The 14,495-nt window shown below is 42.1% G+C and overlaps 1 pseudogene; it reads right to left on the bottom strand.

Annotated features, from left to right (window-relative positions):
- Positions 1-14,495, bottom strand: part of LOC111964785 (short transient receptor potential channel 7-like) — a 71,793-nt pseudogene that overhangs the window by 27,427 nt on the left and 29,871 nt on the right.

Below are 14,495 nucleotides of genomic sequence, written 5' to 3'. Positions count from 1 at the left end.
CCTCTCAAGCTCTGCCAGGTTGGATGGGGAGCGTCGCTGCACAGCTATTTTCAGGTCTCTCCAGAGATGTTCGATCAGGTTAAAGTACGGGCTCTGGCTGGTCCACTCAAGGACATTCAGAAACTTGTTCCGAAGCCACTCCTGCGTTGTCTTGGCTGTGTGCTTAGGGTCGTTGTCCTGTTGGATGGGGAACCTTCGCCCCAGTCTGAGGTCCGGAGTACTCTGGAAGTGGTTTTCATCAAGGATCTCTCTGTACTTTGCTTGGTTCATCTTTCCCTCGATCTTGACTAGTCTCCCAGTCCCTGCCGCTGAAAAACATCTCCACAGCATGATGTTGCCACCACCATGCTTCACAGTAGAGATGGTGCCAGGTTTCCTCCAGACGTGATGCTTGGCATTCAGGCCAAGAGTTCAATCTTGGTTCATCAACCAGACCAGAGATCTTGTTTCTCATGGTCTGAGAGTCCTTTAGGTGCCTTTTGACAAATTCAAATTGAAAAGGCCTGATTGGTGGAGTGCTGCAGAGATGGTTGTCCTTCTGGAAGGTTCTCCCATCTCCACAGAGGAACTTTGGAGCTCTGTCAGAGTTACCATCGGGTTCTTGGTCACCTCCCTGACCAAGACCCTTCTTCCCCGATTGCTCAGTTTGGCCGGGTAGCCAGATCTAGGAGGAGTCTTGGTGGTTCCAAACTTCTTCCATTTAAGAATGATGGAGGCCACTGTGTTCTTGGGGACCTTCAATGCTGCAGAAATGTTTTGGTACCCTTTCCCAAATCCGTGCCTTGACACAATCCTGTCTCGGAGCTCTACGGACAATTCCTTCGACCTAATGGCTTGGTATTTGCTCTGACATGCACTCTCAACTGTGAAACCTTATATAGACAGATGTGTGCTTTTCCAAAAATGTTTTTATTTAACTAGGAAAGTCAGTCACAAATTCTTATTTMCAATGACGGCCTAGGAACAGTGGGTTAACTGCCTTGTTCAGTGGCAGAACGACAGATTTTTACCTTGTCAGCTTGGGGATTCGATCTAGCAACCTTTCGGTTACTGGCCCAACRCTCTAACCACTAGCTACCTGCCACCCCAAATCATGTCCAATCAATTGAATTTACCACAGGTGGACWCCAGTCAAGTTGTAGAAACATCTGAAGAATGATCAATGGAAACATGATGCACCTGAGCTCAATTTCAAGTCTCATAGCAAAGGGTCTGAATACTTTTGTAAATAAATGATTTCTGTTTTTATTGTGTGCAGATTGATGAGAAGAAAATATGTTATAATCCATTTTAGAATTACGAGTTACGTTACATTTTAGAATGTAACGTAACAAAATGTGGAAAAAGGGAAGAGGTTGGAACACTTTCTGAGTGCACTGTAGGTTCAGAACTTTTGTTAAACAGCACAGTTGAAAAACTGACTTGCCTAATTAAATAAAGGTTAAATATGAGTTGTTTTTTAATACAAAAAATATATGGGAAACAGAAATCAAAACTGCATAGTCTTCAGAGATTGATGGGAGAGGTTGAGGGTAGTTGAAGGATGGGACTAAAAACAAACAATATAACTATTGTAAAATATTCTCTCTGTAAAATGTATGTAATATGTATGAGCTGGAAGTAGAAGCCTAAGTGTTGTTGTYCATTAGTTTACTCCATTTAGGGGAGGGATGGTAGGGCTAGGTTAAAATAATAAAGAAAGAAATATAAAAATATATATATACCACCATATAGACCACCGCGCCACTCGGGAGGCCCTATATATATATTTTGATGTATATTTACAAAAAATATATATGGGGGATTGTAAATGATGCAGACAATTACATTGATGGAAGCCACAATCTATCTGCAATATTAAAGCTGATCTACCCCCTATTCTTTGAATACACACCAGGGGAACACCAAAACACCTCTGGAAAGCACAGAAACGAGAGGAGCAGACCAATACACACACACACACACACACACACACACACACACACACACACACACACACACACACACACACACATCACCACACACACCACACACACAGACACACAGACACACTCAAAGACACACCTCAGACAGACACACTCAGACAGACACACTCAGACAGACACACTCAGACAGACACACACAGACAATTACCACAGCTTTGGGGTATGTGACCGAGTGCGTCATTGCGTGTGTTGGCTGTTTCAGCACTAATGTTTAAACTGGGGAGGCGATCATATGCATGTGCATCAGAACGTAGCTTACTGTAAACAGCCATGTCATAACAGCCTTACACCACAAGATGACAGCAGTGATTAGGGAGCACGAGCAGTGTACTGGGAAGGGTAGGGCCCCGGTCCACAGTCGTTAATGGAGACACTTGTAGAAGGGTAGAAAATGAGAATGCCAACTGTATATTTCAACTAACCATAGGTGTAGTAGGCTACCTCTGTAGGTAGTGATGCGTTGCGGATGTCTTCGTCGGTGACAAACTGGTCGACGTACAGCTGGGCCTTCGAGGCCTTGAGGAAGGCCATGAACCGAGCGGTGAACGAAGCCACAAAGATAGACAGCATGCCGAAGTCTAACACATTCCACAGGTGCATCACATACTCTCTAGGACCGTCCACCCAGATCTCCTTGACCTCCGACCAGATCATACCTGAGGGAGAGAGAGGGAGAGGGAGAGAGAGAGCACACATTAACACAACACATACTTCCAAAAGATCACATCGGGTGGGTACACAGTCGTTTTAAATCTACACTATCGTTCAAAAGTTTGGGGTCACTTAAAATGTTGTTGTTTTTGAAAGAAAAGCAAATTTTTTTGCCCATTAAAATAACATCAAATTCATCAGAAATACAGAAATACAGTGTAGACATTGTTAATTGTGTAAATTGTAGCTGGAAATGGCAGATTTTTTATGGAATATCTACATAGGCCCACTATCAGCAACCATCACTCCTGTGTTCCAATGGCACATTGTGTTAGCTAATCGAAGTTTATCATTTTAAAAGACTAATTGATCATTATTATACCCTTTTGCAATAATGTTAGCACAGCTGAAAATTGTTATGCTGATTAAAGAAGCAATAAAACTGGCCTTCTGTAGACTAGTTGAGTATCTGGCGTATCAGCATTTGTGGGTGCGATTACAGCCTCAAAATGGCCAGAAACAAATATCTTTCTTCTGAAACTCGTCAGTCTATTCTTGTTCTGAGAAATGAAGGCTATTACATGTGACAAATTGCCAAGAAACTGAAGATCTCGTACAACGCTGTGTACTACTCCCTTCACAGAACAGTGCAAATTGGCCCTAACCAGAATAGAAAGAGGAGTGGGAGGCCCCGGTGCACAACTGGGCAAGAGGACAAGTACATTAGAGTGTCTAGTTTGAGAAAAAGACGCCTCACAAGTCCTCAACTAGCAGCTTCATTAAACAGTACCCGCAAAACACCAGTCTCAACGTCAACAGTTAAGAGGCGACTCCGGGATACTGGCYTTCTAGGCAGAGTTCCTCTGTCCAGTGTCTGTGTTCCTTTGCCCATYTTAATCTTTAATTTTTATTGGCCAGTCTGAGATATGGCTATATCTTTGCAACTCTGCCTAGAAGGCCAGCATCTCGGAGTCACCTCTTCTTTGGGCCTCTGTACGCCTATGTAGATATTCCATTAAAAATCAGCTGTTTCCAGTTACAATAGTCATTTACAACATTAACAAWGTCTACACTGTATTTCTGATCAATTTGATGTTATTTTAATGRGCAAAACATTTGCTTTTCGTTCAAAAACAAGGACATTTCTMAGTGACCCCAAACTTTTGAACGGTAGTTTCCATTAGGAGACCAACAAACACATAAACACCACTACARTATCACACGCACACAGACACACCTGTGTATCTCCGCAGCCAAAACAGGGAGAAAATAGCTTATTGAAAAGCTTCTCTAATCAGTATCATCGCTGTGCCACAATTACAGGAGCTTCAAAGAATGCCCACAGAATTAAAATTACCAATATCTCCCTCAGGTGGCACCATACACACCTCTCACACACTCTAAACAGCTCACACTATGGCTGAAATTGGTTTTGTTATTTGTTATTATGTTATTGTATTTGGATACCAATTAGCTGTTGCAAAGCAGCTGCTACTTCCTGGGAGCCACACAAAACATAGAACATGACATAATACAAAACATTAATAGACAAGAAGAGCTCAAGAACAGAACTACTCTTGKTGGGAAGATAATGCTGCCATTACTAGAAACCAGGGTTGGGTAGGTTACTTTCTAAATGTAATCTGTTACAGTTACCGTATAGTTACCTGTCCAAAATTGTAATCAGTAATGTAACTGTGGGATTACTCAAAAGGTAACATAATCTGATTACTTTCAGATACTTTTGGATTACTTTAACCTTAAGAGGCATCAGAAGAAGAGAAAAAGGATTTGGTGTGGAACGTATTTGGTGTGTCATCATAGTTGTCTTTGACATGTGGACAGACTCAATCCGATGGAACAAACTTAAACTTGCGCCTTTTTTCAATGTTGAATTAATGTCATTGAGAAAACAGAAAGGTGCCAATGTATTTTTTTCACAAACATCCTTTCTGAATTTAAAAGTAATACACATTTTTCAAAAGTATCTGTAATCTGAATGCAATATTGTTGCTGGTAATGTAACTGATTACAGTTACAGTTTTTTTTGTCATCAGTAACTGATTACAGGCAATCAGGTACTCCCCATCCCTACTGGAAACACACACACAAATGATATYGCTACGTTAAGAGGTACGAGAGAAAGCGTGAGGAGGCGGAGAAACCAGCTGATGTTTTTATTGTGATTGATCTTATGGATTAAGGTGTTGAGTCGGAAGTTTACATCTGTACACTTAGGTTGGAGTCATTAAAACTCGTTTTTCAACCACTCCACAAATTCTTTCACTATAGTTTGCAAGTGGACCTCTACTTTGTCATGACACAAGTCATTTTCCAAAAATGTTTACAACAGATTATTCACTTATAATTCACTGTATCACAATTCCAGTGGGCCAGAATTTACATACACTAAGTTGACTGTGCTTTAACAGCTTGGAAAATTCCAGAAAATATGTCATGGCTTTAGAAGCTTCTGATAGGCTAATTGACATAATTTGAGTCAATTGAGGTGTACTGTGGATGTATTTCAGGGCCTACTTCAAACGCAGTGCTTCTTTGCTTGACATCATGGGAAAATGAAAAGAAATCAGCCAAGACCTCAGAAAAATTATTGTAGACCTCCACAAGTCTGGTTCATCCTTGGGAGCAATTTCCAAACGCCTGAAGGTACATGTTCATCTGTACAAACAATAGTAGCAAGTATAAACACCATGGGACCACGCAGCGCCATACCCTCAGGAAGGAACCGTTCTGTCTCCTAGAGATGAAGTACTTTGGTGCAAAAGTGCAATCAATACAGACAACAGCAAAGACCTGGAAATGCTGGAGGAAACGTACAAAAGTATCTATATCCACAGTAAACAGTCCTATATTGACATCTGAAAGGCGCCAGCAGAAGAAGCCATATCAACCATAAAAGCAGATAGCAACTGCACATGGGACAGGATCTCTGGAGAATGTCTCTGATCTGATGAAACAAAAATAGAACTGTTGGCCATAATGACCATTGTTACGTTTGGGAAAAAGGGGAGCTTGCAAGCGAAGAACACCATCCCAACCGTGAGCAGGGGGTGGCAAATCATGTTGTGGGGTGCTTTGCTGCAGGAGGGACTGGTGCACTTCACAAATAGATGGCATCTGAGGAGGAAAATTGTGGATATATAACAAATCTCAAGACATCAGTCAGGAAGTTAAGCTTGGTTGCAAATGGGTCTTCCAAATGGACAATGACCCCAAGCATACCTCCAAAGTTGTGAAAAAATGGCTTAAGGACACAAAGTCAAGGTATTGAGTGTGGCCATCACAAAGCCCTGACTTCAATCCTATAGACAAATTTGTGGGCAAACTGAAAAAGTGTGTGGAGCAAAGAGGCCTACAAACCTGACTCAGTTACACCAGCTCTGTCAGGAGGATTGGGCAAAATTCACCCAACTTATTGTGGGAAGCTTGTGGAAGGCTACCTGAAAGTTTGACCCAAGTTAAACCATTTAAAATGCTACCAATACTAATTGAGTGTATGTAACTTCTGACCCACTGGGAATGGAAAGAAATAAAAGCTGAAATAAATATTCTCTCTACTATTATTCTGACATTTCACATCAATTGACCTAATGCCTAAGACAGGGATTTTTCAGGATTAAATGTCAGAATTGTGAAAAACTGAGTTTAAATGTATTGTCTAAGGTGTATGTAAACTTCCGACATCAACTGTATGTGTGTGATTAATCCCCCTCCCAGCTCTTTTTATTTGTCTTTCTTCCTTCCTTTTTTGTTTCTTCTTCCATCCACCATTCTTTCCTTCCTTGTTCCTTTCTTTTCCTTAATCCATTCCTTTCATTCTTCCTCAATCATCAAATTTTATTGGTCACATACACATATTAGCAAGATGTTATTGCGAAATTCTTGTGTTCCTAACTCCCAACAATGTACTAATATTTGTGGTACAAATCTAAAAGTAAAACAATGGAATTCTCATTCTGTCCTTCTTTCAACCTCTTTCTCCCTCTCTCTACATTCATCTGTCTTTCCCTTCCTCCCCTCTCTCTCTCTCCCTCCCACCCCTCTCTCCTACTCACCCAGCACGCATTTCATGATGAGCATCTCGGTCCAGGAGAACTGAGTGGTCTTGACCCGGAACACCTGGCGAGGGTGGTCAGTGATGGTCTCGTTGGGCAGATTCCTGACCCCCTCGAAGCGGTCCGAGGCGTTGATGACCAGCAGGCCCAGGAAGAGGGTGAAGGACACGGCGTGGGCCACAAACTTCATGAAGGGACTTCTCAGGATCTGACCCAGCTGGACAAAGACAAAAAAAACACCCTCCCTCGTTACTTGCACCAACACTTGCCCTTCTCTCTTCTTACTAGCACTTTGCCTTCGGCGATTGAGGAAAGGTTTAACTTGTTATGAATGTGGATATGTGGTTCACTTACCTAGCAAACACAAGATGATTGGTCTGGATAAGAGCATCTGCTTAAATSACTCAAATGTAAATGTAGTACCATGGTAAACGTGTACATGGAATGGAAAATACATTCCCCCTATGAAGTCTGTTAAAGTAAACAGTATCCCTGTCAGGAGGAATAATAAACTAGATGGAACTGGGAAACACGGAACTGGTCTACCCTATGGTCAGGAACCAGAGGCAAAAATAGAGACGAAACAAGACATACACAAAGCAACCGTATTACTTTACAACTATCAGCTAGCTATTTGTAAATCATAATAATGTAGCTAACCAGATATTTTAACAGGCAAAAGTGACCTAAAACTAATAGTATGCAAGATAGATGTCAATTCTTCATGGGTAGCAAACTAACAATTCGTTGCGGTTATCTGGCTAGCTAACAGTACTAGTAGCTAGCCAGTTAGCCCTATTGACTTATTATTGGTTTGCAATCTACAGTACGTACAGTTGAAGTCGGAAGTTTACATACACCTTAGACTAATACATTTAAACTCAGTTTTTCACAATTCCTGACATTTAATCCTAGTAAAAACTCCCTGTCTTAGGTCAGTTAGGATCATGTCAGAATAATAGTAGAGAGAATTATTTATTTCAGCTTTTATTTCTATCACATTCCCAGTGGGTCAGAAGTTTACATACACTCAATTAGTATTTGGTAGCATTGCCTTTAAATGGTTTAACTTGGGTCAAACAACACTGGTAGCCTGAGAGACAGGATACACAGAGGATGAATTACAACTGGTACAACGAGGGACAGGACAACACAGGGATAATACACTGGTACAGTGAGACAGGAAACAGCAGGGATAAATACACTGGTACAGAAGGACAGAATGCACAGGATAAATACAACTGGTAAGAGGGACAGGAAACACAGGGATATAACTGGCACAGAGAGACTATGTGATACACGAGGATAAAATACACTGGCACAGAGAGACAGGATACAGCAGGCGATAACATAGCAACTGGCCATGAGCGACAGGAATACACACGGGATAAATACAAAACATGGGCACAGAGAGGACAGGATAACCGGATAAGAAATAATATACACTGGTAGATGACGAGACAGGATAAACACGTTTTGTTGATATATTTTCTCTACAGGCGATATATGGCAAGAGAGACCAGGATACACAGGGATAAATACACGGTAACATGAGAGATCAAGGATACACAGGATAAGATACATGGTGGAAAAATATAGTGACTCCTGGGGGGGTGTGAGACAAACACAAGAAACAGATCAGGGGCGTGACAGTTAGTACCATTCGCATTGTACTCCATTCCAGAGCATTTATTATGAGCCGTCCTCCGCCTCATGCAGCTCCACTGACGCGCCCACACACTACAGATCCTCTACAGGTAGGTATTCCAAACTGGGGTATCAGGTACGGCAAATTATAATTGTGATTCACATTTTTTACCATTAACAACATATATTTTTTTAAATTCTTATTTTCTAACAGTCCATTTATATTTTCCATGGGCTATACATTTGGGTGAGTTTTTTATTTTGTATTTTTAGCTTCACTGCCAAAAATTTTATTAAACAATCTAGTGTTCAGCGAAATAACAACAAAATGTAAAATACAGGTAGCATAGGCAAATCATTAAACATCCAATACTCTCTGGCGGGAATTCCACTAATGGTCCGTATGTAGCCAAACGTAGCTGGTGCTCATGTCCGTTGTCGAAAATTGATGTATGTAAAAAGAAAAGTAAGGCCCGTGTCAATAGAGACACATACACGCTCTACTGTTAGTACTACCAGCAGTACTACACCTGCACCTGTTGACGAACACAAGTTGTTCTGCTTCCACGAGCACATCCAATCGCTACGATCAGAAGTCTACATTTGTGTTAACCCAGCTAGCATGGACACTGACAGTTTGGTGAATCTGATGCAGCTGAAGAAGCTACTGCCCCCTTACTGAATGCACCGAACAACAGACAGGGACGTTGGACCATCGAAGAGGCGCAAATATGATGAGAAATACATTGATTTGTGGTTCACTTATATTGGAGAGTGCCTTCCTCAGCCAACAGTGTGTTATATGTGCAACAGTACTACATTTAGTAACAAAACATGCCAATTTGAAAAATAAGCCACAGGAGTTTTTTGAGCGAGAATTAAGACGACTTTCGAGTAGTAAGACATGTAATAAATCAACAGATACCATTAATAAGAAGGGGCTAGAAGAGTCTTATATGGTGAGGCTACTGAGTGGCTAGGACAGGCAATGCCTCATACTATTGTGGAGGACTTAATTCTTCCTGCTGCCGCGGATATGCTGGGACAATGCTGGGGAAAAGCCCAAAAAAACTATATAGCAATGTCTCCATCAACACAACACTGTTTCAGTGACGCATCAGTGACATGGCAAGGAGATTGTTTTGAAAACAATTACTGCTTCGCATCACAATCCAGAGAATTCTAGTGCGTTAACAGCTGGATGAGTCAACAGTCAATGGCGGGCCTGGCACAGCTCCGGTATATGTCGTTACGTTTATGGGGGTCAATTAAGGAAGACATCCTCTTCTGCAAACCGACTGGAACCTGGACAACAGAAAAATGATATTTTTAAAGTACTGGACAGCTTTGTGACATCAAATGGACTTCGGTGGTCAAGATGTTTGGTATCTGTACTGATGGTGCAAAATCCCATGACAGGAGAGCCATAGTGGTTGGTAACGTGCGTGCAAGCAGTTCCTCCCGATGCCACTTGGGTACACTGCAGCATCCATGAGAGGCTCTTGCTGCGAAAGGAATGCCTGACAGCTTGAAAGAGGTTTTGGACACTACAGTGAAAATGGTTAACTTTGTTAAAAGCAAGGCTCCTGAACTCTCGTGTATTTCTGCACTATGCAATGATATGGGCAGCTACGATAAAACACGCTTTAACAACATACAGAAGTGCAGTGGTTTCAAGGGGCAAAGTATGACAACATTTTTTTTTTAAGTTGAGAGACGAGCTTAAAGTTTTCTTTACTGACCACATTTTCACTTGTCTGACCGCTTGCATGATGACGAGTTATCACATGACCGGCGCTATCTGGGTGATTTTTTCCTCGCCTGATGATCTGAATCTAGGATTACAGGAACTATATTCAATGCGGACAAAATTGAGGCTATGATTAAGAAGTAGGAAGCTCTTCTCTGTCTGCAATTAAAAGTAAACACACAGGTCTTTCCATCATTGTATATTTTTTGTGTGCAAATGATCTCAAGCTTACGGACAATGTCAAATGTGATATAGCGAAGCACCTGAGTGAGTTGGGTGCGCAATTACGCAGGTACTTTCCACCGAAATGGATGACACAAACAACTAGATTCATTACCATTTCATGCCCTGCCAGTCCACTTACCGATATCTGAACAAGAAAGCAAGTGGTTCTGTGAAACAATGTTCTTTACATCAGAGAGCCACTGCCCAGATATCCTGGATTGGGCGCTGTTAAGACACTGATGCCTTTGCAAAATACGCTACTATGTGAGAGTGGATTCTTGCCTCACCTAGCATGAAAACTAAATACAGGCACAGACCTGTGTGGAAAATGATTTAAGACTGAGACTCTTTCAAATACAACCCAACATTACAGAGGTTATGTGCATCCTTTCATGCACTCCCTTCTCATTAACATGTGGTGAGGTATTCACAATTTTCGATTAACAAAATAAAGTTTTATTGTAGGGGATGGCTAAATAAAGAGCAAGAGTTATTGATTATTATTATATTATTATTTGTGCCTGGTACTATAGGAGCTCTTTGTCACTTCCACGAGCCGGGTTGTGACAAACCCACTCATTCTTATGTTTAATAAATGTATTGTATAGAGTTTTTGTGTGTGGCAGGCTTACAATGATGGCAAAAAACACATTTGAGAGTGCGCCGACCTGGTGCTAGAGGGGTACACAGGCTGGATGTGAATGTTTGAAGGGGTACGGGACTATAAAAGTTTGGGAACCACTGCTCTAAGGGATCATAATGTGATTAGGTTGCCCCATTCTGAATAAACGCCTGAACTTAACTGTCGAAATTAACATTTACCACCACAGCTTGCCAGATACTGTAGAGTTCACACTAACTTAACCCTCACAGCTGCAGATACTGTATGGTCACACTAACCTAACCCCCAACAGCATGCAGTACTGTAGAGGTCACACTAAACCTTAACCCCCACAGCATGCAGATACTGTAGAGGTCACACTAACCTTAACCCACACAGCATGCAGATACTGTAGAGGTCACACTAACCTTAACCCCCACAGCATGCAGATACTGTAGAGTCACACTAACCTTAACCCCCACAGCATGCAGATACTGTGAGTCACACTAACCTAACCCCCACAGCATGCAGATACTGTAGAGTCACACTAACCTTAACCCCCAAGCATGCAGATACTGTAGAGTCACACTAAACCTTAACCCTCACAGCATGCAGATACTGTAGAGTCACACTAACCTTAACCCCCACAGCATGCAGATACTGTAGAGGTCACACTAACCTTAACGCCCCACGCATGCAGATACTGTAGAGGTCACACTAACCTTTACCTCCACTGGCAGGCCCATCTCAGCTTCTCTCTGACATAGGCAAGTCCTCTAACGAGACAGAAAGGAAGAGCTAAAGAGAGCAGGCCAAGAGGAAGAGATAAGTGGAGGGAGAGGAATGGGACAGAATTAAAGGATAGATATGAGAGAGAGAGGGCGAGAGAAGGAATTGACTGAGGGAGAAGGACAGAGAGAAGGGGGGAAAATAGGGGCGACGTGGGGAGACTGGGGTAGTCGAACAGGGAGACAGACAGAGGGATGGAGGGAGGGAGTGGTGGGGGCGGGTCCTCTCTCCCCCTAAAACTACTGAGAAAAACAGTGTGTAAATCCCAAATGGCACCCTATTCCCTATATAGCGCACTACATTTCACCAGAGCCATGTGAGCCCTGGTCAAAAGTAGTGAGCTACATGATATAGGGAACAAGGTGCCAATTTGGGCGTAGCCAGTCCTTGTCCAAAGAAAACAGATAGGAAACACACACACCTGATTGATTAGGATTAGATGGCGGTGTGTGTGTGTGTGGCGAACAGCAACCTTGATCATCGGTTGGTTGATATCGGACTGATTTAATGACCTGTATTGGCTAATGCCTTGATTAAAAACAGAGGGCACATATAAGCAGACACACACACACACACACACACACACACACACACACACAACACACACACACACACCACACAACAACACAAACACACACCAAAAAACACAACCCCAACCTTAAGCACAATGAATGTGATGGCTGTGGGTTGTTAAATGAAACAACTGGCAATACTGTTTCATCCCCCTCCTTCTCAGCCTTCCCTAACATATTTTTGTGGGTGTTCGTGTCAATGGTTGTACTTATGTGAAAGGTTCACATTCACAAATACGTGTGCCTGTGTTTTGAGCGCATTTGAATGCACATTTTCAGTGTGTCGATCTGCATGCGTTTGTGAAGGTGCGTCTCCTCCTAGCTCTCCCATTCGCGTTGAGGCTTAGCTGGATCCTCCAGGGTTAGTATTGAAAAATGAATACACAACAAGGCCCTGTGAAATTCACATCTCTCTCTCTTTATTTCTCTCTGTCTCACTTACTGAGTTCTCCTCACTGCTCTGATGTAGGGGAGATAAATAATGTGTGTGAAACGACCGTGGACGTTCTTCACACATAGCAACACACTTTGATGTCTGGACATTGTTTCACTGAAATTGTCAATAACACATTTTGATGTTGTCTACACTCCAATAGGGAGAAATGTTCTATTCAATTCACAGGAGTATTGAGTCTGACTCAATGTCCGACTGATCTGATCCCTGGACGAACCTGGAGTGTTTCTCATAATGCATACTACCTGTGCTCCGAGCACAGGGAGGGTCGGAGTATGAGCCCAAATCAAAGTATGCGAAACGGAGCACGGAGGGCACTCCTCGAATGAGTACTTCCGTTAGTACATATTCTTGTTTCATGCATCATTGCAAGCTTCAACAGAAAGTATGCAAAGGAATATGACGCAACCATGTAAAAAAAATATATAGATATATTTTGGCCATTTTTTCAGCTGAAGCGTAATTAAATGTTGCCTAGTCACATCTCAATAATATTGCCTGACTACAATATTCATCTTGATACGTTAATAAATACATGCTGTGTCCATTTTGGCATGTTTACCTGCCTACAGTTGAAGTCGGAAGTTTAAATACACATAGGTTGGAGTCATTAAAACTTGTTTTTCAACCACTCCACAAATTTCTTGTTAACAAACTATAGTTTTGGCAAGTCAGTTAGGACATCTACTTTGTACATGACACAAGTCATTTTCCAAAAATAGTTTACAAACAGATTATTTCACTTATAATTCACTGTATCACAATTCCAGTGGGTCAGAAGTTTACATACACTAAGTTGACTGTGCTTTAAGCAGCTTGGAAAATTCCAGAAAATATGTCATGGCTTTAGAAGCTTCTGATAGGCTAATTGACATAATTTGAGTCAATTGGAGGTGTACCTGTGGATGTATTTCAAGGCCTACTTTCAAACGCAGTGCTTCTTTGCTTGACATCATGGGAAAATGAAAAGAAATCAGCCAAGACCTCAGAAAAATTATTGTAGACCTCCACAAGTCTGGTTCATCCTTGGGAGCAATTTCCAAACGCCTGAAGGTACCACGTTCATCTGTACAAACAATAGTATGCAAGTATAAACACCATGGGACCACGCAGCCGTCATACCACTCAGGAAGGAGACACGTTCTGTCTCCTAGAGATGAATGTACTTTGGTGCGAAAAGTGCAAATCAATACCAGAACAACAGCAAAAGACCAGAGAAATGTCCTCTGGTCTGATGAAACAAAAGAACTGTTTGGCCATAATGACCATCGTTATGTTTGGAGGAAAAAGGGGGAGGCTTGCAAGCCGAAGAACACCATCCAACCGTGAAGCACGAGGGTGGCAGCATCATGTTGTGGGGGTGCTTTGCTGCAGGAGGGACTGGTGCACTTCACAAACTAGATGGCATCGTGAGGAGGACAATTATGTGGATATCATATCAACATCTCAAGACATCAGTCAGGAAGTTAAAGCTTGGTTGCAAATGGGTCTTCCAAATGGACAATGACCCCAAGCATACCTCCAAAGTTGTGAAAAAATGGCTTAAAGACACCAAAGTCAAGGTATGGGAGTGGCCATCACAAAGCCCTGACCTCAATCCTATAGACAATTTGTGGGCAGAACTGAAAAAGCGTGTGTGAGCAAAGAGGCCTACAAACCTGACTCAGTTACACCAGCTCTGTCAGGAGGAATGGGCAAAAATTCACCCAACTTATTGTTGAAAGCTTGTGGAAGGCTACCTGAAA

Source organism: Salvelinus sp. IW2-2015, linkage group LG6.1 (genome assembly GCF_002910315.2).
Source record: "Salvelinus sp. IW2-2015 linkage group LG6.1, ASM291031v2, whole genome shotgun sequence".
Taxonomy (NCBI): domain Eukaryota; kingdom Metazoa; phylum Chordata; class Actinopteri; order Salmoniformes; family Salmonidae; genus Salvelinus; species Salvelinus sp. IW2-2015.
Note: the sequence above shows the minus strand (reverse complement) of the source record. Positions and strands in the feature narration are given on the sequence as shown.